Genomic DNA, 27,124 nt, shown 5'->3' with positions numbered 1-27,124 from the left:
CACAAGCTTACCAACCGCGCCTCGCCTCTAGTTCATGATTAAGGGAAATGATCGCACTACAATGATTTTACGTTATGAGTAACAACGGAGATCAACAGTTCATGTCTGTTCTGTTTCTCCCCCATCTCCTCCTGTCTCTTGAAACAATTTCCAACTCTCTTTCAATAAAAAGCTGACAAGAAACAGAGCCATCATTAACTTTTGAACTGGAGAAGGTTTCTTGTGAAATTAGCTTGAGGCTTGAGGTATGCAAGGTCAAGATAATTTCGGTAAAACACGGAAACGCTATCCTCATTAGCAGGCAGTGAAAGGATTACAAGACGCAAATTAAGCATTTTCGACAAGTGATACAGGGGACTGGGAAGATAAGTATTATAAACTGTGAACAACAAAGTTCTGGAGCACAACACTTACATTCAAACACCGAAAACATCCAGGTCCTGATTAATCAGATTGCATTGTGGTGCTTTTCTGCAAAACATCCACTTGCAATATCCGACAAAAGAGTGACAAAACCCATCCCTGTCAGCCCAGGATAGAAAATCCGAAGGGATGAAGGTTTGCTTATTTTCTGAAGATTCACAAAGCTAAGACTGGGTTTTGGTGATTGTTTCCTTTCCACTCCCAGGAGCCACAGTGGTTGGGGCGGTGTGTTGGGGAAAGTAAAATGTGCCCGTGAGCAGCATGTGAGGCTATTTCAGCTGCCGCTGTGACTTGACACCGATGTTCTGAGGGACATTTATTGACGCGAGCCAGTGAAAAGATTCTCATTCCCGCAGATCGGGAATTCAAACCGTATGCCGGCTTCAGGACAATGAGAAAGATTAATTGGGGTGTGTGAAGAAGCTGTGAGCTGCATTTCAAACAGGTAGGTGGAGTCAGATGCGTCATTCATTGCGCCCCTGGCCCTGTGTGTATCTAACGCCACCATGCTGCAGAGTTCTGACGCTAACACGGACATGCGCAGCAATGGGAACATTCACAAGGTCAACAACCAAAGATAATCACCGTCACTGCTTCCCTTCCACAGTCCCAACTTTGTGAAGCAGTATCTTTCACTGGCAAAGGAAACACCCTTGTCCTCAGGTGCCTGCTTCATTTCGATCACGATTTCATGTCCCTCACTGTTCTAGTCTCATTTGCAGACACTTGGCTCATAGCCTCAAAAGAAGCTCTGCGGATATCTGCTTGTTCCACCCGAACAGGCAGTGAGTTGCAAATTCCCACCAGTCCCAATGTGAGTGAAATATTTTTCCCCCTCCACTGACTTGAATCTTAAAGAAGAAGCCGGGGAGCAAGCTCCCTTTCTTTTCGACGACATTTCTCATTTTGTAGTCGGCAGGGGTCACACCTGCGTGGGGAAAGCGCAATGGATTTCAATTCCATCGCATTAACCACTCCGCCCACGAATACAGAACCACACTGACAGCTTCACTTCCCAGGTCTGTCTGCCTGTGGAGCTGAGAAAGAGTGAATCATCGCAGAGTTTGTTTGAATCCATTCACTTCAGTGATTCGAAAGGTTTAAATATCTGCACACGGCGAGAGTTTCATCGCAAAAGATGAAATGCACTTTCAGATAAACACAAATCTACAAATTTCAGGAGGAACGGGGAAGGTCAGGCAACATCTATGGAAAGAGAATCAGACACAGCATTTCAGAATTCCATTTTCTCCGACAGGTGCTATCAAACCTGCCGAGTTTCTCGGGATCTCAGCATCCGCAGTCCCTCACGTTAGACAATAATACCATTCATAAACCCCTTTGTGGAGGAGGTTTCCGTTTGAATTGCTTTCGCCTTACCCCATTTAAGGGGGCAAAGCCGCGAAGCCAAGGAAAAGCAGCCAACTACACGTCCCTCGGTGGGTTCGAACCACCAACCTTTCAGTTAACAGCCGAACGCGCTGACCAATTGCGACACAGAGCCAGGCGAGTTTGGGTAATGCGCCATCACTTAGTGGAGGCTATTAGTGAATTCATAATTCAGCCTGCCCCGCCTAGAATTACAATTGTCGTCTATTACTTTTACTTTTCCTTAATAATGCCTGGGACATTCATTGTGGAGACACCGGGGACAGTCTGATCCCACCCTCTGCAGACATATCTATGTCACGAGGAACTAGTTATCTTCCTCCGGGACCGTCGCCCTTCGAGCCTTTCAGTGTTTTGCCTGTTCCCGAGTTCCCTCATTGGCTCGGAGGCGAGAAAGTTTTTGAATTCCTGATGTGCACGAACGACAATTCTTTCAATGTCTCAGATCAGTTCATGTCCCGAGAACATCAGAGTCAATCTCCCAGCCTCTTCAACAAGGGGACGGTGTCTGGACTGTCTCTGCTCAGTCGGACGGTTCATCTATTCTCATCTAAATCCGCTTCCCAAAGAGTTTCTAAAGGTTCACAAAGCTGGAGACTGGGATTTCTGTTTTGCTTCATGAGCATTTTTCCATTTCCTAACTGACAATATTTTGCCAAAATCTCTTCCCAAGTGTACGCCATGCTTCATTTCCAGGGATGAGGAATTTCCATTGTGGGGAGACATTCCCAAGGTTGGGAATGTTCGCTTTGGAGCAAAGAAGGTTAACTGGAGATTTCCTGGGGCTGTTGGTAGTGATAGGAGAAGAAGCGGTGGGAATGGGCAGATTAATGATCAGAAGAACCAATTGCCACTGACCAGAGTCAGTTACCAGAGGACAGGAATTGAAGTTCTTGAATGAAAAGCAGCACTTGTGCCTAGTAAACGCAGAGAATACTGCAGAAAGCCAACAGGTCGAGCATCATCTGTGGAAAGATAAACAGAGCTGACGTTTTGAGTCTGGTATGTTGTTTGTTCCGAACTCGAGTTTCCTGCATGGAAATCAATTCCCAGACATGAGAAAACGGGACTTTATTGAGACGGGTTTTGTGAAGTTTGAGTGATAATGCAACCAACAGGAAGTCATTTAAAATTGCCAGCGAAGAAAGCATCGCCAGCAGGTTACCACCCTGGGCGGGGGAACCCCAAAGGATCTCCACGCCAGCACCTTAAGTATTCGGCCACAACTACACGCCCAAAGTTGTGATCTAAAATTTCTCATGGAATTGCTCTAACAGGAAAGGTGAGTACTGGGCTTGTCCTGTCCGCGCCATAGGCCCAACGTATCCTGTTCTCCTGGATTTGATCAGGACAGAGGAGGCTGATGGGAGATCGAACTGAACTACACACATTGATGAAGGGATAGAGCGGGTGGCAAAGATCCACTTCCATGCGTAGAGAGATGAATAACCAGGGCCGAAAATAAGGAGCCACTTCAAGAAATTTGGGGTTCATTCAGCAAAGCTAATGTAGAACTGTTCACAGAAAATTGTGATGAAAGTTGGGGCGGAGGGTTGGAGAAAGTAAAATGTGCTGGTGAGCAGCGTGTGGGGCTATTTCAGCTTCCTCTCACCTGACAACGCTGTGACTTGACTCCGATGTTCTCAGAGATAATTATTGACGCGAGACAGTGAAAAGACTCTCATTCCCGCAGATCGGGAATTCAAACCGTATGCCGGCTTCAGGACAATGAGAAAGATTAATTGGGGTGTGTGAAGAAGCTGTGAGCTGCATTTCAAACAGGTAGGTGGAGACAGATGCGTCATCCACTGCGCCCCTGGCCCTGTGTGTATCTAACGTCACCATGCTGCAGAGTTCTGACGTTAACACGGACATGCGCAGCAATGGGAACATTCACAAGGTCAACAACCAAAGATAATCAGCGTCACTGATTCCTTTCCACAGTCACAACATTGTGAACGAGTACCTTTCACTGACAAAGGAAACATCCTTGTCCTCAGGTGCCTGCTTCATTTCGATCACGATTTCCAGCCCCTCACTGTTCTAGTGTCATTTCCAAACACTTGGCACATAGCCTCAAAAGAAGCCCTGCGGGTATCTGCTTGTTCCACCCGAACAGGCAGTAGGTTGCAGATTCCCACCAGTCCCAATGTGAGTGAAATATTTTTCCCCTCCACTGATTTGAATCTTAAAGAAGAAACCGGGGAGTAAGCTCCCTTTCTTTTCGACGACAGTTCTCATTTTGTAGTCGGCAGGGGTCACACCTGCGTGGGGAAACCGCAATGGGTTTCAAGTCCATTGCATTAACCACTCGGCCCACGAATACAGAACCACACTGACAGCTTCACTTCCCAGGTCTGTCTGCCTGTGGAGCTGAGAAAGAGTGAATTATCGCAGAGTTTGTTTGAATCCAATCATTTCACAGTGATTCGAAAGGGTTAAATATCTGCACACGGCGAGTCTAGGTGTTTCATCGCAAAAGATGAAATGAACTTTCAGTTAAAAACAAAACACGAAACTGCAGGAGGAACGGAGAAGGACAGGCAACATCGATGGAATGAGAATCAGACACAGCATTTCAGAATTCCTCTTACTCCGACAGGTACTGTCGAACCTGCCAAGCTTCTCTTTTTGTCTCGGCTTCTCAGCATCCGCATTCCCTCACGTCAGACATTAATTCAATCCAGAAACCCCTTTGGGAAAAGGATTTCTGTTTTGGGGACATTTTCCTGACCCCATTGAAAGCAGACGGCTTCAAAGCCAAGGAAAATCAGCACACACACCGCCCCTAGGTGGGCTGGAATCACCAACCTTTCGGTTAACAGCCGAACGCGCTAACCAATTGCACCACAGAGGCAAGCGGGAACGGGAGCTGCACCATCGCTTACCGGAGGCTGTTAGTGAGTTCATAATTCAGCCGGCCCCGCCCAGAATTACAATTGTCGTCTAACAGTTTTACTTTTACATAATAAAGCCTGGGACATTCATTGTGGAGACACCGGGGACAGTCTGCAGACACATCCATGTCACGAGGAACTAGCTTTGTGCTCCGGGGCCGTCGCCCTTCCAGCCTTTCAGTGTTTTGCCTGTTCCCGAGTTCTCTCATTGGCTCGGAGGCGAGAAGGGGTTTGAATTCCTAATGTGCATGAACGACAATTCTTTCAATGTCTCAGATCAGTTCATACCTCGAGAACATCAGAGTCAACCTCCCGGCCTCTTCAACAAGGGGACGGTGTCTGGACTGTCTCTGGACAATCGATAGGATGAATGTAGATTGGTAAATGTATTTGGTGACAGTTCTGTTCTCGCCCTGTGTGCGAAAGTGGATCCGTAGGAATAAAAGGGACATTAACAACATCGATCTGAAATTGGATACGTGACAAGAAACAGAGCCATTATTAACAGTTGGCTTTTGAACTGGAGAAGGTTTCTCGTGAAATTAGCTTGAGGCTCGAGGTATGCAAGATCAACATAACTTAGGTAAAACACGCAAACACTTTCCTCATTAGCAGACAGTGAAAGGATTACAAAACGCAAATTAAACATTTTCGACAAGTGATACAGGGGACAGGGAAGATAAGTAATATAAACTGTGAACACCAAAGTTCTGGAGCACAACACTTACATTCAAAGACCGAAAACATCCAGGTCCTGATTAATCAGATCGCATTGAGGTGCTCTTCTGCAAAACTTCCACTTGTCATGTCCTACAAAAGAGTGACAAAGCTAAGGATAGAAAATCTAAAGGGATGAACGTTGGCTTATTTTCTCAAGATTCACAAAGCTAAGACTGTGTTTTGGTGATTGTTTCCTTTCCACTCCCAGGAGCCGCAGTGGGGGAGAAAAACACCATCTGATTCACTCCTGTCCCTTTGTAGTGAATGAAACTGCCGTTGCAGGAAAGGGTCCACTCAGTCATCCCAGCTGCATGCTTTACCTGGCTGTACCAGGGATCCAGTAACAAACGGACAACTCAGCTGACCAACAAAGAAAGTGGGGTGGGGGGGGAGGGGCTGGGTGCACTTTGAGCTGGAGGTGTTTTCTTTTAAAAGCACGTATTGTATGTCTTTTTTCCTGGGGATATCTGAAGCTGTAACAAAATAAGGTCGTAGTAAAGGTTACCTGAACATACCGCCAGGTTCAGACTCTGCGAGGTCCAACAGGTTTTTGTTTTAAAACTGCTTATTTCTTTCAGCCTCCAGCACTAATGTCATGTCTCAGAAGGATCAGTGAATGAGTAGCTAATCTTGTTAGAAATTGTATATTTTTCAGGACTACAGGTTCATTGTTTCATTGGCATTGCAAAGTTTACTGGCAACAGTTGGAGGTGTGGGCTGTATTCACTGGAAATAAAGTTTTAAAATCTCACAAACACCAGGGTATAGTCCAACAGGTTTATTTGGAGGCACTGGGTTTCGAAGTGCTGCTCCTTCATCAGGTAGCTGTGGAGTAGGATCACAAGGCACAGAATATAGTGCAAAAAGATTATAGTGTCATGCAACATAAGTGATGAATTGAAGAAACCTAGATTTCTGTTAAATCATTCATCTTTTAAAATGGATTGCAGATTTCGGCTAATTAATCTGTACATTCCAGAACTTCTTTTAAGTCACGTTTTCCAGGAAACTTAATGTTTTATAAAAGGAGGTAGCACCTCACGTCAAACAATGCATGAAAGCTGTGAGGTTAGAGTCTGTCTGTATCCCAATCTTGAGTCAGAATGGTTCTACTTCCAAATATATAATCCTGCAAATGCAAATTCACTCCAAATGCGTGAGTGCGTGCATGAGAGAGAGAGTGTGTGTGTAAGTGCGTGTGCATGCTGGGTAAAGTGAGATGGAGTATAATCATGTACGAAGATGTATACATTGGTGTGAGTGTAGGGACGTATTATTGTGTGTCTGAGAGAGAGCATGTCTACCGGAAAGGCTCTGCACGAGCGTGTGAGTGTGTAAGTGTGTGTGTGTGTGTGTGTGTGTGTGTGTGTGTGAGAGAGAGAGAGAGAGAGAGAGCATAACAGTGAAGTGGGGTTACCTGTCATGTGACATGAACCCAAAGTCGCGGTTGAGGCCATCCTCCTGGTTTGCCAAATTGTCTATTAGCCTTTGCTGGGCCACTAAAAGTGATTAAGCAGTTACACAACACACATGGGAGAGGGCAGGGTGGGACTTGTCTTTCGATTTGCAGAAGGTGGGACGTTCTGGGTGCTGGAAACTAGGGAAAACACACACTGGAGGACCTTCGGCACAGAGAGATGGAGCTGGAAGCCAGGCTGGAGACACGTTGGGGGAATCACTGTGGATACAGGCCGTTTGGCCCACCACTGACCCTCGGAAGAACATACCCCGCCCCCGAACCACCCGATAACCCCCACAGCTTATCCCTGAATTTCGAACGCCCAATCCATTCTAGCCTGCACATTTTTGGAACATGGGAGGAAAACCAAGCGCCCAGAGGAAACCCACGTAGACAGGGAGTGGGGGAGGGGTAGGAAAGGGCAAAATCCACACTGTCACCATGAGGGTGGGTTCAAACCCAGGTCCCTGGCGCTGCAAGGAATCCCCTCTCCAGCACTCGGCAACCGATTGGCTTCTGCCCAATCCTGGTGACACTCCAGTCAGTTTGAGGAAACCAATTTGCTTCCATAGAGTTTCCACGGGGCAGGGGTCGTTGTTACCCGCCAGATTCAACAATCCAATGAAAGGCTCGTCTACAGCGAGAACACTAGTCCACCTTTCGCAAAAGAATTCAAGTTCTCTCTGCAATTAGAGCCCTTGAGCACTCCCACGCAGGCTGCGTGTATTCATGGGGATTCTCAATGCATGTTGATATTCGAAATTCCCCAATCCTGGGAAAAAAGATTGAGTGCATTCACCCTCTCCATGCCTCTCAGGATCTCTTCACCTCTATAAGCCCGCCCCAACCCCCCGAGGCTCTTATGCTCGAAATAAAAACGTCATAGCTTGTCCAACCTCTCCCTGTTACTCAGACCTTGAGTCCTGGTTTCTTGTAAATGTCTTCTGCACTCTTTTCAAGTTTAATAATATCTTTGTTTCGCAAGATGATCAAAACGAATCACAATACTCCAAGTGCGGCCTCACCAATATCCTGATTAACTGCAACATAACTTGTCAACTTCTATACTCAATTCCCTGACTGATGAAGGCCAGTGAGGCTTAAGCCTTCTTCACTGCCCTGTCTACCTATTTTGTTGGACATATCAGACCTGCTCCAAACTGGATAATCTAACTGATGTGACAGGAAACCGCTTCCTTTCTTGAGACAGGTCTCCCAGAGAGACCTTGCTGGCTGACTGTCTGAACTACTGAACCTCAGTGCCCTCCTGCCCTCAGGAGGGGGGTCCACATATTTGCGTAAAGTGGTGCTCGAAATGTTTATCATCTTTGGGATGGATCTCCATTCATTCAGTGCTATGGAGTCATGTAGGCCAGAAACATACCCTTCAGACCAACCAGTCCATGATCCCCAACTAAACTAATGCCCCCTGTCTGCTCTTGGCCTATAACCAGTTTGTTAGTAGTTGTGTTTATTTTTTAACTGTAACGATTGGATAAAAAAATTGCTGATAATTGATTTTAAAGTGTTGGGGATTTATTTTTATCACTAGAACAGGTTACACCACTTTTCAGGCTAATTTTACCTAATGTAGGGCAAAATGTTCCTCTGGGTGTTTCTGTTTGAGATCTTGAATGCTGCTGTGATGTCCTGCTGAATGCCATGGAGTCAATATTAATCCTAGCCTCACTGTGGCTGTGGGTGAATTGCCTTAATTTGGCTCCTGACTCAGAAACTGCGCAGAGAATCAACTGCTGAAACAATGATTTACACTTTATTGTATGTAGCAACCAAAAATACCCCCCCCCCCCAAGTCACAAAGTTCAACCTCACTCCCAACTTGGGGATCATACAATTGATGGCAGAATTTAACTGACTTTCCACCGACAATATCTGTCTCTGGAAGTGTTCAGGGATTCACTGCAGCATTGTTCTTCCAAGTACTGCTGCTGCATCTTTCTGGGTTTAAATTCTGGTGGAGATTCCTCACTTTTAAATCTGTGGTGTGATGTTTCTTTAGATTCTAACACCACCTCCCCACATTGCTAGAGACCTCCAGTGTGTAGCATACCTTCTTAGCCTTGTGCTTTAGTTGTCTGTTTGAAACAGCCTGTCCTGCAATTAACCTCTTGGTGTCAAGGCCATTCTTCCACAGACAGACTTGTCCTTTTGTCACGAGTTTATTAAAAACTTATCTCATCTGTCCCAGGAAACAGCTTGTTGTTATACATCCTTCTTCCCAGGGATAGTTAACTAGCAGAAATTAGGCCATTCAGCCCATTGAATCTCTCCACCATTCAATCCTGGCTGATAACTTTCTCATCCCCATTCTCCCCGTAACCCTTGATACTTAAGAATGGTTATATGGTGGAGCAGACTCATTGGGCTGAATTGCCTAATTTCTGCTTCTGAGGGCTTATGATTTTGCAGTTTCTCAGTGGCCCTTTTGTTTCTTGGTCCAGAAAGAGTTATTGCTGACTCAGGTAGTTTGGAAAGTTCTGGAGTTTACAGGGCCACACCATATTCCTCTCTGCATTGTCCAGGAATAATTATTCCTTCTGAGATGTTGGAAATTCCAGAGATACCTTGATATCCCTGAATAAAATCGGTTTATCAGAAAATCTCTGCTGCTACTCTGGAACAGAAGGATTATGGGGAGAAAATTCAGAAATCAGATGTGCAAAGAGACGATGGAGTTCTATTCCAGGATTCTCTCAAGGCAAACTTGAAGGTTGAATCACTAGTTGGGGAGGCAAATGCAATGATGGCATTTATTTTGATCAGACTTGAATTTTAAGGCAGGGATGTACGTCTGAGGCTCTGTAAGGCTCCGGTCAAGCCGCTTTTGGAGTATTGAACGCAATTTTGGGCCCCATATCTCAGGAAGGATGTACTGGCCCCTTTATTATTGACTATTCAATTCAGCTCATTGAATCAATTCTGCCATTTATTCAGATCACGTTAGCTCTGGTAAACATCAACTCCACTTTCTTGCTATTTCCACATAATCCTCAATTCCCTCACTAGTTAAACAAAAACTGACAGCCTTGAATGTACTTAACGACCCAAGCTCAACAACCCCCTGTAGTAACATGGTCCACAGATTTACTGCCCCCAGTAAAAATTCCTATCTGTCTTCAACATGCAATCTCTCATTTGCAGGTTATTCCCTCTGGTGCTAGACTCACCCACAAAGGTAAACTTTTCCACATCAAGCCTGTCAAGTCTCCTCAGAATCGCTTATGTGAAAATAAGGTTACCTCTAAATCTTCTCACTTCTAATAAGTATAGGCCCAACCAATTCACTTCTCTTCATATAATATTCTTTTCATTCTGGTCAAACTTCTCTGGACTGCCACCAAAGTCAGTATATCTTTCCTTGGGTAAAGGACCCACCCAGTGTTCAGTTTTGGCCTGATTGTTGCCTGATAGAGATTCACTATAACCTCCCGACTTTTATACTCTATTTAAAGGTCAACTTCCCATTTGCCTTCCCTATTACTCACTGAACTTGGATGAAGAGATGCATCGGTATGGGCTTCCAAATCCCTCAATTCAACAGCTTTCTCCATTTAACATTCAGCACTGTTCCTCCTGGCAAAGTGCACAACCTCTTTTCCCCAAATTCTATTCCATTTGCCATTTGCTTCACCTGTCTATATACCTCTGCAGATATTTCATGTCTTCTCACCACCTGCCTTCCTATCAACCATCTTTTCTGGAATCTTGACAATAATGCATTCAATTCACTTATCCAAGTAAATAATTGTAAATAATACATATTGTAAATAATTTTGGCCCCAGCACTGATCCCTGTGGCAAACTACTGGTTACAATTTGCTATCCTGAACATGCCCCTTATCCCAATTGTATCATTGGTTAGCCAATCCTCTATCCATGCCTCTTTGCTTATTTTTTCATGAGATGTGAATATCATTGGGTCTGCCAACAACCCTTCCCAAACTGTCCTTGGAAAAGTGGTGCTGAGCTGCCACTTAAATTGCTTCACATTATGATTTGGTCTGCAATAATGTTCAGGAGCGAGTTCCAGGTTTTTGATCAAAAACAAAGAAGCAATGCGATATATTTCACAGTTGGAACGCTGTGTTCACACTTACCTGCTCTTGGTGGTTGAGGTGATGGCTTGGAAGGTGCTTTTGAAGAGCCACCACTTAATCAAGCCAGAATGATAGATTGTGGCCAAAGATTCTGCTTTTTGACTTTTATCATCAATCTACATTCTTTCCAGCCAAGATTTTAGTCTGAAACTGCCACACAATTCCTCCTGTTATAGCTTCAATCAGCTGTAATAATATGACGATTCTTGGGGTGATTTTTCACACCTGAGTGCAAAATAAATACAGATCATTGTTTCCAGCTTTGGTGGAACAAAACAAAACAGCAAATTAGTGGATAATTACAGTTAGTCAAACAAAGCTAGCGATCAATAATGACTCACCCTGTTCACTTCAATGGCCAAATTACATTTTGAAAACCAAATACACACAGACAACATGTCAAAGTGGTTCATAGGAGGAGAAATAGGGCATTGAAGAGGAGTGAAATGATTGCTTTTGGTCACCGCCACCATTGTCCGAAAAACATATTGAAAGGATTCTTAAAAGGGAGGCAAAAAGGTGGCGTGGTATAACACTTCAGACACCGCAAAGTGTAAGACCACTTTCTAGTGGAAGAAAATGACATTTCTTATTTCTATAAGAACAGGGGAACAAATGGGGAATAAATCTGAATTGGGAACTCTTTCTTATTAAGGATGTTCCTTCACCACAGTCTTGGTTTAGAGCATAAGTTCTTCATCAGGAATGAAGGTTGGTCCAACGGGGCTGAGAGATAATTGGGAAGACGATGGGGATGGAAGGGAGGTAGCTTTGAATGAAATAGGTCGATGGAGGTGCTGATTTATCATGAGAGGTAAGACAGGAGGGTGGAGCGAATAGGTGGGAAGCAAGATGAAAATGTAGGACAGCTCAAGAGGCCAATGCCGAGTTGGAAGGTTGGATCTGGGACAAGGCGCGTGGTGTGAGAGTGAGGATGAAGGGAAATACGGAAACTGTAGTTGGGGGGTCCCAAATCAGAAGATGAAATATTCTTCCTACAAGCGTCAGGTAGCTAGAGCTTGGAGGGGGATGCGGCACAGGGCTTGCATGCCCTTGACGGATTGGGAGGGGAAGTTAAAGTATTCAGCCACAGGGCGGTGGGGTCGTTTAGGTTTGGAGTACTAGAGCTGTTCCCTGAAATGTTCTGCAAGTTGGCATCCAGTCTCCCCAATGTGGCAGAGCAATGGACATATAAATAAATCTTATAAACAAATTGTATAAATTTTAGCATGCTGGAGTTATTATCTTTAATGAAGATAACGAAAATATGAATAAAATTAGGTGACTGTTTGAAACGGTTTGTTGGTCAGGCTCAACTCATCCCCTTCAAATGAGACAATGCCTTTGATAGCGGTGAACTGCTCTTTTTGGTGTAAAATCACAAGTTCTTGATTTATTTTCACAACTTACTGGTTTTCACACCTGCACATTCAATGTCACACTCTGACATCAGAAATGAAATTACAGCATTAATTTTGACTTACAATGTTTGAGCAAACAAACTAATAGCACACAGTGAATACCAAGTCTGATAAATATGAAATCAAATTTGACCAAAGAAATATACAATCAAGATGGGAGATAATAAATGGGGGAAGTGCAGAAGGCATGAAATGCAGCATCAAAGAAGGTGCTCCTCCAGGGAGTGTATTTTACGAACTACAACTGCTAAATATAAACAAACACTCTGACATGATCCTCCGGTTTTAATGTGAACCAAAGCCCCATACAGTAGGTACCATTTAAATAAGTTAATAGATACAAGCCTTGAGAAAATCCAGCCTCCAGTTGGGCCCCCTTTTTGGAGCTCAGAGCTTCCTCCCGCCCCAGGGGGTTGTTGAGCTCCTGGGATCCAGCTGCCACTGCCACTCCTCTACTGAAGAAGCTTTGGGAAGCAGATGCAAAGGTAAGATACAGAACAGAGCACCTTTGCCAAGGAAAGCAGCTTATGGAGACATTGAGCAATAGCATCACATGGTTTTGACCAATCGACCTCTGGGTTATGTGCCCAGCACACTCATGCTGCACTACTCTGCTTCGGTGCTCCGAGTCGCAGGATTGTGGATCAGTTTAAATTCGATCCTCTATCTCTGATAACATCGCTTCACAAAGCAGTGAAGAAAGGTTTAGGCACACTAACCTTCATCAGTTAGGGAATTGAGTATAGATGTTGGCAAGATATAGTGTAGTTATACAGAACGTTGATAAGGCTGCACCTGGAATATTGTGATCAGTTTTGGTCCCCTTGGTAACATCTTCAACATCTTCTAACATCTTCAACTCTGGGTTTGTGTTGAACTTGATAGGATATTTTGTCCAACTCAGCATGTTTAAACAGTATCGCTCGGAGGGAGTCATTTGAAACATTTGTGGAGGTGAGTTCAACAAGATTGAAGTATTCAAAGTTACTTGGACTCTCTTTTAAACTTACATCAGGACCAGTAGTCAGAGACACATACAACATGGAAACAGACCCTTCAGTCCAACTTTTCCATGCTGACCTGATATCCTAAATTAATCTAGCCCATTTGACAGCACCCGACCCATATACTCTGGCAGCTCATTTCATGTATGTGCCACCCTCTGCATGAAGAAGTTGTCCCTTTAATATATTTCGCCTCTCACCCTGAACCTATACCCTCTATTTCTGGACTCCTCCATCCCAGCGAAAATATCTTGTCTTTTACCCTGTCCATCCCTCTCATGAATTTGTAACCTCTATTAGGTCACTCCTCTACCTCCGATGCTCCAGTGAAAACAGCCCCAGCCTATTCAGACTCTCCCTGTAGCTCAATCCCTCCAACCCCCAGCAACATTCCGTAAATCGTTTCTCATACAGAAGTCAACGTTTCAGCCCTGAAGAAGCGTTAATACCCAAAATGCTGACTACTCCACATCCTGGTGCTGCCTGGCTTGCTGTATTCTCCCGACCTCCTGCTTGCCTACTTCGGGTTGCAATATGTAGTGGCTCAGTGGTTACCACCGCAGCCTCACTATGCCACAGATCCAGGTTTTATTCCAGCCTTGGGTGTCTGTATGTGTGGAGTTTGCGCATTCTCCCAGGGTCTGCGTGGGTTTTCTCTGGGTGGTCCTGTCCAAAGATATGCAGGTCTGAGGTTTGATGAAGGCCTTCCTGCACTTAGAGCAACTGAACAACTTCTCCCCCATGTGGACTCACCAGTGGGCCAGCAGGTCAGAAGAAAGAGCAAAGCCCTTCATGCTTTCGGGGCAGAAGAACGGCCTCTCCTCGGTGTGGACCCACTGGTGTCTCAGCAGGTGGGAAGAACTGCTGAAAGCCATCTCGCACTCAGGGCATGAGAACAGCCGTCCCGGGTGTGGACCAACTCGTGCTTCCACATGGCAGAGGAGTCATTAAAGGCCTTCCCGCACTCAGGGGAGCAGAAGGGCCTCCCTTCTCTGCGGACTCATTGGTGCTTCAGAACCCTTTCAAATTTCACAATAGCCTTCTGATAGGAGGGAGACCAGAATTGCACACAATATTCCAAATGTATTCCACAATATTCCAGTGTCCTGTCCAGCCACAACGAAACTTCCCAACTCCCATACTCAAGTTAGAGGATTGCGAAAGTTTTTAAAACTCACAAAATAAAATAGGAAAAAAAATAGAAGGACAAACCAAATTTTTGATGTCAACTTGGAAGCATCATTAAGAAATCGGCGGACTGGGTTTTTCGGTACCTGTTCTCCTTAAAAACACAATATACATCTTTATCTTCTGCTCCTCGTAGTTCACAAAACCATGCTGAGTATCCTTGATCACATTATTCCTATCCAGATGTTCATAAATCCTATCCCTTACAATTTTCTCTAAGACTTTGCCCACAACAGAAGTGAGACTCAACGGCCTATAGTTACTAGGGTTATACCTACTCCCCTTCTTGAACAAGAGAACCACATTTGCTATCCTCCAGTCTTCTGGCACTATTCCTGTAGAAAACGAGGTCATAAAAATCAAGGCCAATGGCTCTGCAATCTTCTCCCTTGATTCCCAAAGAATCCTAGAATTAATGCCATCAGGCCCAGGGGACTTATCTATTTTCACCCTTTCCAGAATTTCCAATACCTCTTCCCTACATACCTCAAAGCCATCAATTTTAATTGATTGTGACTCAATATTCACATTGGCAACAATGTCCTGTTCCTGAGTGAATACTGATGAAAAATATTCATTCAGTGTTTCCCCAATCTCTTCGGCCTCCATGCGCAACTTCCCACTACTATCCTTGACTGGACCTCTTATTCCTGATGAAGGGCTTGTGCTCGAAACGTCGAATTCTCTATTCCTGAGATGCTGCGTGGCCTGCTGTGCTTTGACCAGCAACACATTTGCAGCTGTGATCTCCAGCATCTGCAGACCTCATTTTTTACTCGAAGATTTTAACCTACTGCGAATCCTCTTACAAGGATGCCTTCCTTGAAGAAGCTCTCTTCCTCCCTCTACAAGGATTTCAGTGAGTCCCTCTCTCAGCTTATTCCTGATGAAGGGCTTGTGCTCGAAACGTCGAATTCTCTATTCCTGAGATGCTGCCTGGCCTGCTGTGCTTTGACCAGCAACATATTTGCAGCTGTGATCTCCAGCATCTGCAGACCTCATTTTTTACTCGAAGATTTTAACCTACTGCGAATCCTCTTACAAGGATGCCTTCCTTGAAGAAGCTCTCTTCCGCCCTCTACAAGGATTTCAGTGAGTCCCTCTCTCACTGCACACCCCAGGCTTATTCCTGATGAAGGGCTTGTGCTCGAAACGTCGAATTCTCTATTCCTGAGATGCTGCCTGGCCTGCTGTGCTTTGACCAGCAACACATTTGCAGCTGTGATCTCCAGCATCTGCAGACCTCATTTTTTACTATTCCTACCCGAGTCATTCTTTTATTCCTGACATACCTATAGAAAGCCTTTGGGTTTTCCCTAAACCTACCAACCAAGGACTTTTCATGTCCCCTCCTTGCTGCTCTTAGCTCTCTCTTTAGATCCTCCCTGGCTAACTTATAACTCTCAATCGCCCCAATTGAACCTCCACGCCTCATCTTTACATAGGCCGCCCTCTTCGCGTTAACAAGGGAGTCCAATTCATTATTAAACCACGACTCCCTCACACGATCATTTACTCCCTGCCTGACTGGTACATACTTATCAAGAACACTCAATAGTTGCTCCTTGAACAAGCTCCACATATCAATTGTCCCCTTCCCTTAAAGCCTACTTTTCCAAGCCACGCATCCTAAGTCATGCCTCACCGCATCATAATTTCCTTGCCCCCAGCTTTAACTCTTGCCCTTCAGTGCACAATTATCCTTCTTCATCACCAGAGTAAAAGTCACCGAATTGTGGTCACTGTCCCCAAAGTGCTCACCTACCTCCAATTCTAACACCTGGCCTGGTTCATTACCCAGAACCAAATCCAGTTCGGCCTCACCTCTTGTTGGCATGTCAACATATTGTGTCAGGAAACCCTCCTGCACACATTGGACAAACACCGCCCCATTTAACGTTCTCGAGCTATAGCTTTCCCAGTCAACATCTGGAAAGTCAAAGACTTCCAGAACAACCACATTATTACTTTCACTCTTCTCCTGAATCACCCTTGCAATCCTTTCTTCTACGTCTCTAGGACTATTAGGCCTGTAGAAAACTCCTAACAGGGTGACCTCACCTTTCCTATTTCTAACCACAGCCCAAACTACCTCAGATGGCGAGTCTTCATCCATCGTCCTTTCCACCGCTGTAATACTATCCCTGACAAACAATGCCACGCTTCCCCCTCTTTTACCCCCACCTCTGACCCTACTAAAACATTTAAACACTGAAACATGCAACAACCAATTCTTTCCCTGTTCTACCCATGTCTCCATAATAGCCACAACATCGAACTCCCAGGTACCAAACAACGCTGCAAGTTCACCTACGTTATTTCGTATACTTCTCACATTGAAGTATATACACTTCATGTCACATTCCTGTTTAGAGGCAACCTCCTACGAGATTGATGCCATGTTCCTAACCTCCCTACACCCTAAAGCTACAGTCTAGGTTCCCATGTCCCTGCAGAGTTAGTTTAAACCCCACCTAAACGAGCACTAGCAAACGTCCCCCCAAGGATACTGGTGCCCCTCAGTTTCAGGTGTAGACCATCCTGTTTATAGAGGTCCCACCTTCCCCAGGAAGAACCCCAGTTATCCAGATACCGGAATCCCTCCCTCCTGCACCATCCCTGTAGCCACGCTTTTAACTGTTCTCTCTCTCTATTCCTTGACTCGCTATCAAGTGGCACGGGTAACAAACCAGAGACAACAACTCTGTTAGTTCTAACTCAGCAATTCCAACCTGGCTCCCTGAAAGCCTGCCTAACATTCTCATCCTTCTTCCTACCTATGTCGTTGGTGCCAATGTGGACCACTTCGGGCTGCTCCCCCACCCCTTAAGGACCCGGAAAACACGATCAGAGACGTCACTTACCCTTGCACCTGGGAGGCAACATACCAATCGTGAGACTCTCTCACCACCACAAAAACGCCTATCTGTGCCCCAAAATATCGAGTACCCAATAAATATTGATCTGTTCTTCTCCAACCTTCCCTTCTCAGCAACAGGAACAGGCTCTGTGCCAGAGGCCTGAACCCCACTGCTTACCCCAGGTAAGTCGTCCCGCCAACAAGTATTCAAAATGGTATACTAGTTCTTGAGGGGAACGACCGCAGGGGGTCTCTGCATTGGCTGCTTTCTCCAAATCCTCCTCACTGTCACCCGTCTGCCTGCAATCTTTGGAGTTGCAACTTTCCTAAAGCACCAATCGATGAGCCCCCTCTGCCTACCAAATGATTCTAAGTCCATCCAACTCCAGCTCCAGTTCCTGAACACGGTCTTGGAGGAGCTGGAGATGGGTGCACTTCCTGCAAGTGTAATCAGCAGGGACGACCATGGCGTCCCTCGCCTCAAACCTGTCGCAAGAGGAACATTACACTGTCCTCACTGCAATCCCTCCAAAGGTAAACTTAAAAAAAAAACTAGGTCTGAAGAACAGAAAAAGCAAAATGCAGCACTGACCTGCTTACCACAACGGGTCTTATAATTAGGTTAGAGGAGGAGGGCGGGTGGGAGGCACTACTCATGTAGTGCCTCGGGTTCCTCTCCTGCGCGACTTTATCGGAAAAAAAACCTGGTGGTCGAGTGGTTATGATTTGGCGCTTTCACCGCCGCGGCCCGGATTCGATTCCCGGTCAGGGAAGCAGTTTTCAGCATGTCAGAGGGCTCTCTACTCTTCTTAAACGCCCTGCAAAGTTGTTTATTGATCTTCGTCATTCCTGGGTGCTGCAGTGTAAAATAGCTCGTTGAAATTGCATCCTGATGCAGATTTGTTTGCATGCGTTGGGATGACTGCTTCTGCAGCTGCAAACGAGTGAGCAATCCTCACTCTCTCGGCGGAGCAGGTCAGGGCTGTTTGGCAGTGTCTGTTTGTAGACGCGGTTACGTTTGTTTAACAGTTTAAATTGAATTTTTTTTTGTATCCATTGCTCCCGATGCGATCTCTATAACATTGGGGAGACTGGAGAGTCAAGTCACATCTCTGGGACTCTCCTGCGCGCCTTTATCGGAAAAAAAACCTACCCGGGGAAGCCTGCGCTACACCAGCTTCCGGGTCCGCTCCGCGCCTTTTTTCCAATAAAGGCGCGCAGGTGAGTCCCGGAGATGTGACATGACTCTCCAGTCTCCCCAATGTTATAGAGATCGCATCGGGAGCAAGGGATACAAAAAAATTACATTGATGGATGTACCGGTGAAAGTCTTCTTTCTGCCGCAGCCCAGGTTCGATTCCCGGGCAGCGAGGCAATTTTTAGCAGAGCTACCAGGAGGCGTTTATGTCTTCCTGGTGGTCTAGTGGTTAGGATTTGGCGCTTTTACCGCCGCGGCCCGGGCTCGATTCCCGGTCAGGGACGCAGTTTTCAGCAGGTCAGAGGGCTCTCTACTCTTCTTAAATGCCCTGCACAGTTGTTTATTGATCTTCGTTATTCCTGGGTGCTGCAGTGTAAAATAGCCCGTTGAAATTGCATCTTGATGCAGATTTGCTTGCATGCGTTGGGATGACTGCTTCTGCAGCTGCAAACGAGTGAACAGTCTTCACTCTCTCGGCGGAGCAGGTTGGGGCTGCTTGGCAGTGTCTGTTTGTAGACGCGGTTACGTGTGTTTTACAGTTTAAATTTAATTTTTCTTGTATCCATCAATGTAAGTTTTTGTGTCCATTGCTCCCGATGCGATCTCTATAACTTTGGGGAGACTGGAGAGTCAAGTCACATCTGCGGGACTCTCCTGCGCGCATTTATAGGAAGAAAAACATACCCAGGTTAGCCTGCGCTACACCAGCTTCCGGGTCCACTCCGCGCTTTTTTCCAATAAATGCGCGCAGGAGAGTCCCGGAGATGTGACTTGACTTAAGTCTCCCCAATGTTGTAGAGATCGCATCGGGAGCAATGGACACAAAAAAATTAGGTTGATGGATGGACCAAAGTCTTCTTACTGCCGCGGCCCGGGTTCGATTCTCGGGTAGCAAGGCCATTTTCAGCATAGCTGCACGGGCGGTTTTGTGTCTCCCTGGTGGTCTAGTGGTTAGGTTTTGGTGCTCTCACCGCCGCGGCCCGGGTTCGATTCTTGGTGAGGGAAGGCGTTTTCAGCTGGCCCACCGGCTGTCCATTCTTCTGCAATGCGCTTTACAGTTGTTTATTGATCTTCACCGTACCTAGGTGCTGCAGTGTGATGTAGCTCGTTGAAATCGCATCCTGATGCAGATTTGTTTGCATGTGTTGGGATGATTGCTTCTGCAGCTACAAACGAATGAACAGTCTTCACTCTCTCGGCGGAGCAGGTCGGGGCTGCTTGGCAGTGTCTGTTTATAGACGCGGTTACGTGTGTTTTACAGTTTAAATTTAATTTTTCTTGTCTCCCTTCATTCCACTTAAAGTTCAAGAGACCTCAAACCGAAATTCCCCAGGTACTTTTGGGACAATTTCTTCCAGGTGTTCGCTAAATATATCTCTGAGAACTTTGTAAAGTTTGAACATTGTGAGTGTTGACATTTTGTACTTTGGCGCGAAATCACAGTTCGTAAAAAACAGAATGGCGCAACTTAGACAGAGTTTATACTTGCAGGACGGCGGTATGTCTGCGGGTGCATGATGGGAGCATTACCCAGAAGGGAAACCATCTCTCCTATTCACTCAATGTCGTCTTTAGCAGCTTTTCCGTATAACGGCGCACTGTTCAGCACCACGCCTTTTCTTTTCTTTCCCAAAAAACTTTGACATAAATATTTCACATTGATACACTGGCCCAATGTGCACAATTGAGATGACACACTGGTGGAGGTCTGAGTGGTCTTCTGTTGTTCTCTGTACCCTATGTTGCGGAGGGCAATGCTTATCAAGGTTTACTCCGGTGTCAGAGAAAAGTTGCGAAACAAAATGGTTTAATTTTCTGCCTGTGGAGGGAGCCCGGTTTCTGGGTCCGGGACAAACAGTAGTAGGGAGACAAAATGAGAAGCAGCTGTTCCGGAAACTCTTTGCCGCTTGCAATTCTCAGAGCAATGTCAAATGTATTTCACACTGAGCAAGACTCAGCTAGTTAAAGAGGTGGAGCGGGGGTGCTTGTGTGCTCTCGGTGTGGCTCGTTAGTCTCGGGGTATGATTCTCGCTTTGGGTCTTCTACTACGTAGACTTGCGCGAAATCCCGGACGAGCCCGCGTTTCCTGACTTGTGCAAGAGTGCCCGGTTAACTTTCTCAAAAAGTACCTTCGCTAAAGTGCGGGCTTTTGCCCGAAACGTCGATTTTCCTGCTCCTCGGATGCTGCCTGAACTGCTGTGCTTTTCCAGCACCACTAATCCAGAATCTGGTTTCCAACATCTGCAGTCATTGTTTTTACCGCTTGGAGTACAAATTGGGCAGAAGGCAAGGAAGTGAAATGATGGAATATTGCGTTGACGTCAGTGGTGCCGTGTTTAAGGAATGTCAGCACTGAAGCAAGATTGGAAATTTGGGACAGCTCTCCTCGGAGAAGAGAAGTTTGAAATCTGGCCTGGTTGAAGCTTTCCAAGTCATGCAAAGTTTAGACAGAGAAAGTGATGTAGTCAAAATGCTCCCACGCCTGAAAGGATCGGCAACAATTCGGCAGAGTTTTAAAGTCATGAGGAAAAGAACTAAAAGTGACATTGGGAAGAACGCTTTCGTACAGGGAGTGGTTGCGTTCAGTAAATCCCTAACTGATACTGACAAAGAGACAGATTGAATAGACGCAAACGGGAATTCGGTGGTCATGTTTAAAGTAACACTGTGCAAAATTACATGGAGAAGGAAAGAGAATGATACGAGTAGAGACCCACGTTTACTTACTGTGTCGAACCAGCAGAGCGAAGGTGAGCCGCATGGCCTCCGTCTGTGCTTTGACACATGCTGTGATTCAGAATGGAATCACAATTCGACCAACAGAATGTGGGAAGTTAGGAAAAAGTTTATATTTACACAGCTTCCATACATCTGCGCAACAGCATATGATACGATAGCAGAGGAGATCTTTGACATCAGTCTCGAAGTGACCTGTGGAAAACTCTCGGCATGTAGGAGCAGAGTGGCGTAGTGGTTTTGTGCTGGGCTCATAGCCCCGAGGTCGATGGATTGAAGTCATCCTCCGCTGTAGTGCAATGTCTCCTTGAGCGGCTTCCTTTTGAACTGGGGCTGTGCTATATTCTATATCTTGCCTTTGCACCTACTGCCTGAGTGTCTGAATACCCTGTATCATACCGATACTCTCGGGGAACTCACACGGTTCAAGTAACATGCTTTTTGGAGGTCTGAGTGGTCTTCTCCTGTTCTTCGTCGGTTTCCGATGAACTGATTCGCAAAACCACTTCTTCTCAATGCCAATGAACTGATAAAGTTGAAACGCATGCCTTGTACTTCCATCCATTCCCTGCATTAATCGCCACGCCAGGTCGGACGTGAGTGACAAGACGATCAGTATGTTAGAAACCGTATCACCACTCAGATACAGTTCCTTCCTATGAGGACAGGTATCACTGATTGTGAATCACCTCAGAGAGAGGCAAGTGGCAGAGAGTCGCCTTGGACTCGATGGGCTGAACGGCTTCTGTCTGCGCGAGAATGGTGCAACGTGTTTATGCCGTCCCACTGCCTGTCTCTGTGACAGAGAGGCTGAGGGAGCAAAACTGGTTCATTTTTAACCGTCCCTTCCGTGTTGGACTGCCTGCAGTCCCTCATCTCAGAGCCGGGGATGACTCTCAGTGAGTGAAGGTTTCACTCGGATTCTCTTCATCTGGGACACTTGAGGCTCAAATGTTAACTGCTGCGCGATCGCAGCAAAGAAAGCGGTGCCCACTTTGCAATAGACTTTCTGCATTTTGCTGCATGAAGACGAATTCTGAACATCAAGCAGGCTGTACAAGAATGTACGCATATGAATTTACTTGAGGAAGAGTGCTTGGTGTCCATTTCTCTCTGTCTCGCCAGCACAGCATCTTTCTATCTCTCCGATAATAGACCTTTGGAGGAAATTCATATTCAAAGTTACTCACTTCCCACGCATTAGTGTAAGTGATTTCTCTCACTTCAAGTGATTGAGAGAGACAGCAGAAGAGCGAATGGACTCTTCCCTCACCCCAGAACAGCTTGCAAGTAGAAACAAAACGGTTTAATTACCCGCCAGTACAGAGAGTCCAGTTCCTGGGGATGAGACAAACATCAGCGCCCCGGGGACAGAATGACAAGTAGATGTTCTGGAAACGCTTTGCTGCTTGCAATTCTTGGAGCAATGTGGAATGTACTTCACACTGAGCAAGTTTCAACTGGCTCTGAGTCTCCAGTGTACATTACTCCATGAGTTTATATTTGCACATCGGTGATATGTCTGCACAACAGCACATGACACTACAGCAGTGAAGATCTTTTGATTTCATTCTCGAACGTGCAAGACACACGCCAACTGAAAAGCTGAATACTTTTCACTGAGTACTCGGGAAAGCTGCCGTGCAATGCAGGAGAATGGCACAGCGGGTGCATGTTAGGATCACAACCCAGAAAGGAAACCATTTTCACTTCTTTACTCAATGTCGTCTTCAGCAGCTTTCCCCTATAACGACACTCTGCTCTCTCCTTTACCTTGCCATCTGCTTCCCAAACCTTCGTGTATCTGAGCTCAATGTGTCACATCGATACACAAGTCAAATTTTCACAGTTATTCTGGCACGCTTGTGGAGCTCTGAGTCGTGTTGTCCAGTTTTCTGTCGGTGTGTTCTGATCTCAAGTGTTAAACCTCTTCTCTCAGATGGCAATGAACCGGTGAAGTTGAAATACATGACTTGCTGTTTTTGTCAATTTCCTGCGGTAAAGAAACCGACGCCCGTGTAATAAAAGACTCTCTGTAGGATTGCTGTGTCAAGAAAAATTCTGAACACCAAGCAGGCTGCACAAAAATGCACTCATACCAATTTACCTGAGGGAAGTGTTTCCATTTCTCTCGGTCCCGACAACACAGCATCTTTCAGTCTCTCCGTTAACAGGACCTTTGGAACAAGCTCAAAGTTGCCAATTTCCTACACATTTCTGTAACTGACTTATCCTGCCTCAACAACTAGTGAGAGAGAGAGAGCAGAAGAGCGTGTGGGCTCCTTCTTCCACCAGGACAGCTTGCAAGGAGAAATAAAATGGTTCAATTATCCACCAATGGAGAGAGCCCGGCGCCTGGGGATGGGACAAACAGCGGCGTCCTGGGAGCAGGGAGACAGATTGAGAAGCAGGTGTTCTTGAAACTCTTCCCTGCTTGCAATTCTGGGAGCAATGTACAATGTATTTCGTACTGAGCAAGTCTCAGCTGCTTCAGGAGGTAGCTGCACCCATGGCTGGTGGCTCGTTAGTCTGGGATATGATTCTAGCTTTGGGTCTTCTCGCGAATGCAGACGTGTGAGAGTTCCCGGATTCCAATCCCAGGCGAACCATCATTTCTTAAATTGACCAGAGCAAAAATACCTGATCAATTTTCTCAAAAAGCCGCTTTGTTAAATAAGATCGGACTGCCTGAATTAGGGACGGCGCGGAGCTGCCATTGCGGTGAACACGGCGAAGGGAAACACTTGCTCAAAGTGAAAACAAGTAATCCAGATTTTTCGCCCGCGCAATCCGAGTCTGAATGAATCTTCCACCTGTATTACGCTCAATTCTGAGGGTGATACTTCAGGAAGCGGGGAAGTGAAGTGATTGCAGACGGCGCTGAACAGGTTGAAGTGAATGGTGCCGTCCTGAGGAATGTCAGTCATGAAGGGAGATTGGAAAGTTTGGGGCAACTCTCTTTGGAGAACAGAGGGCTGAAAGCTGGCCTGATTGAGGTTTTCCACGTCATGAGGGTTTTAGACAGAGGAAATAATACAGTGAAAATGCTCCCAGGTCTGAAAAGATCGAGAACGATTTGGCAGAGATTTAAAGTCATCAGGAAAATAAGTAAAAGTGACATTATGAAGACTGTTTATGCACAGGGAGTGGGGCCAGTAAGTCGCTGTCTGACAGTGACAAAGAGGCAGATTCAATGGGCACAAAAGGGAATTCGGTGGGCATGTTCAATGTAACAATGTGCAGATTTACAGGGAGAAGGCGACAGAATGAGACACGTATTTACATATTGTGTTGAACCAGCAGAGCTAAGGTGGGCTGCATGGCCTCAGTCTGCACTGTCACACATTTTGTGATTCTGAGTGAAATCGGAGTTAGACCAAGAGAACGTGGAAAATTTGACAACGGATATATTCTGCCCAACAGGATATTCCATCACAGCAATGAAGGTGTTTTGACATCATCCTCGAAGGTACATGACACAATGCAGATACAAAACCGAGTATTCATTTGAATCACTGAGTAATGTGTTTACAGTTATTCAGTTGAGGTGAGCGGAGTTGCGCATTGGGCACCACTCCAGTTGATAGGTCGAAGCCGTTTTCTCCTGTGTGATAGTCCCACCAGCACTCCAATTTGCTGTGCTTCAAGTCAGTAGATGCAGATTGCTGTCCCATACTGATCCACGGGCCACGATGACCCAGCTGTGGTGACAAGCTTGTGAAGGTCTGAGTGCTCTTCTCATGTTCTTTGTCGGCCTGCTATGATCCGAGTCATCAAACCTCTCTTCTCCGAGAGTAGGAATAAACTGGTGAAGGTGAAACACATAAGTTTCGGTGTGTTCCATGTGCAGGAGGCCCTGCAGTAATTCCCCACGCTGTCTCACACAGCAGCATCCTCTCGGTGAATTACACTTGGCAAAAAAAACCTATTAAACCAAATCAGTGTCCGCCACTGGATTTTACTGACACTGTTTATACAATTCAGGCTCAGCGTTAATGTGGAGAGGGGCCGTCAGACTCTGTAGTTTCCGCTCCTTCTGTTGAATAAAGATAATTTTAACAGTGTCCAGTGAGAGGAAAGGATTTGTTGTTGGTGGTAAACATTTCTATCTGAACTCGCTGTCACTCTGCTATGACAGGATGAGCTGGGACCTCCTGATAGATTGAAACACACAACTGGTAATCTCTAGATTATGTTGTAAAAATATCGGTATAATGTTATTCACACCGCGCTGTCACCAACTGAACGAAGCGGCTGTGTGTTTAAATCGCTGGATGAACAGCTTGTGTTTTCATTCTCATATTGGGGGTAGCTGAGCATTTACCCAAACACTGAGCACACCACCTCCCTGACACAGCGTTCACAAATCAAGCTGACAGCAAAGCTTCACGTGTGATCGAAAGTTTCTGCAACGAAGATTTGGCTCAACAGATATCGGGAGTGAACGTAATCCTTGCTTGATTTGAAATGTAAGAAGCAGACTTTCAGTGAGCCGGACGCGATTTGCACACGCAACCGACTGACTTAGAGTCAGACGCGCTACAGTTGCGCCACAAGCTCACGGGTCACTTGTGTCCTCTTTTCATGCTTAAGGGAAGTGATCGCACTACAAGGATTTTACGTTATAAGTAACAACGGAGATCAACAGTTCATGTCTGTTCTGTTTCTCCCCCCTCTCTTTCTGCAGAGGGTGGGATCAGACTGTCCCCGGTGTCTCCACAATGAATGTCCCAGACATTATTAAGGAAAAGTAAAAGTGATAGACGACAATTGTAATTCTAGGCGGAGCAGGCTGAATTATGAATTCACTAATAGCCTCCCCTAAGCGATGCCGCAATCCCGGCAAACGCCTGTCTCTGTGGCGCAAGTGGCCAGCGCGTTTGGCTGTTAACCAAAAGGTTGGTGCTTCAAACCCACCCAGGGGCGCTTAGTAGGCTGCTCTTCGCGGCTCTGTGCACTTTATTGGGCTCAGGCGAATGTTATCCAAACGGAAACCTCCTCCATAAAGGGGTTTCTGAGTTGTATTATTGTCTAACGTAAGGGACTGCGGATGCTGAGAACCCGAGACAAAAAAAGAGAAACTCGGCAGGTTTGACAGCACCTGTCCGAGAAAACGGAATTCTGAAATGCTGAGTCTGATTCTCTTTCCATAGATGTTGCCTGACCTTCTCCGTTCCTCCTGCAATCTCTAGATTTGGTTTTAACTGAAAGTTCATTTCATCTTTTGCGATGAAACACCTAGACTCGCAGTGTGCAGATATTTAATCCTTTCGAATCACTGAAGTGAATGGAATCAAACAAACTCTGCGATGATTCACTCTTTCTCAGCTCCGCAGCCAGACAGATCTGGGAAATGAAGCTGTCAGTGTAATTCTGTATTCGTGGGCTGAGTGGTTAATGCGATGGACTTGAAACCCATTGCGCTTTCCCCACGCAGGTGTGACCCCTGCCGACTACAAAATGTGAAATGTCGTCGAAAAGAAAGGGAGCTTGCTCCCCGGCTTCTTCTTTAAGATTCAAGTCAGTGGAGGAGGAAAAATATTTCACTCACATTGGGACTGGTGGGAATCTGCAATCCACTGCCTGTTCGGGTGGGACAAGCAGATACCCGCAGATCTTCTTTTGAGGCTATGAGCCAAGTGTCTGCAAATGAGACTAGAACAGTGAGGGACATGAAATCGTGATCGAAATGAAGCAGGCACCTGACGACA

General features: G+C 45.8%; 3 non-coding genes across 3 annotated transcripts; 1 reads left to right on the top strand and 2 right to left on the bottom strand.

The window, feature by feature from the left end:
* Positions 1 to 1,853: 1,853 nt before the first annotated feature.
* Positions 1,854 to 1,927, bottom strand: trnan-guu (transfer RNA asparagine (anticodon GUU)). Its single transcript has one exon. It is a non-coding gene; the product is annotated as a tRNA-Asn (tRNA).
* A 2,668-nt stretch (positions 1,928 to 4,595) lies between these two features.
* Positions 4,596 to 4,669, bottom strand: trnan-guu (transfer RNA asparagine (anticodon GUU)). Its single transcript has one exon. It is a non-coding gene; the product is annotated as a tRNA-Asn (tRNA).
* A 21,596-nt stretch (positions 4,670 to 26,265) lies between these two features.
* Positions 26,266 to 26,339, top strand: trnan-guu (transfer RNA asparagine (anticodon GUU)). The gene has a single exon. It is a non-coding gene; the product is annotated as a tRNA-Asn (tRNA).
* The last annotated feature ends 785 nt before the right edge of the window (positions 26,340 to 27,124 follow it).

This window comes from Hemiscyllium ocellatum (assembly GCF_020745735.1).
Source record: "Hemiscyllium ocellatum isolate sHemOce1 chromosome 27 unlocalized genomic scaffold, sHemOce1.pat.X.cur. SUPER_27_unloc_28, whole genome shotgun sequence".
NCBI classification, from domain to species: Eukaryota; Metazoa; Chordata; class Chondrichthyes; order Orectolobiformes; family Hemiscylliidae; genus Hemiscyllium; species Hemiscyllium ocellatum.
This window is presented reverse-complemented; position numbering and strand designations above follow the sequence as displayed.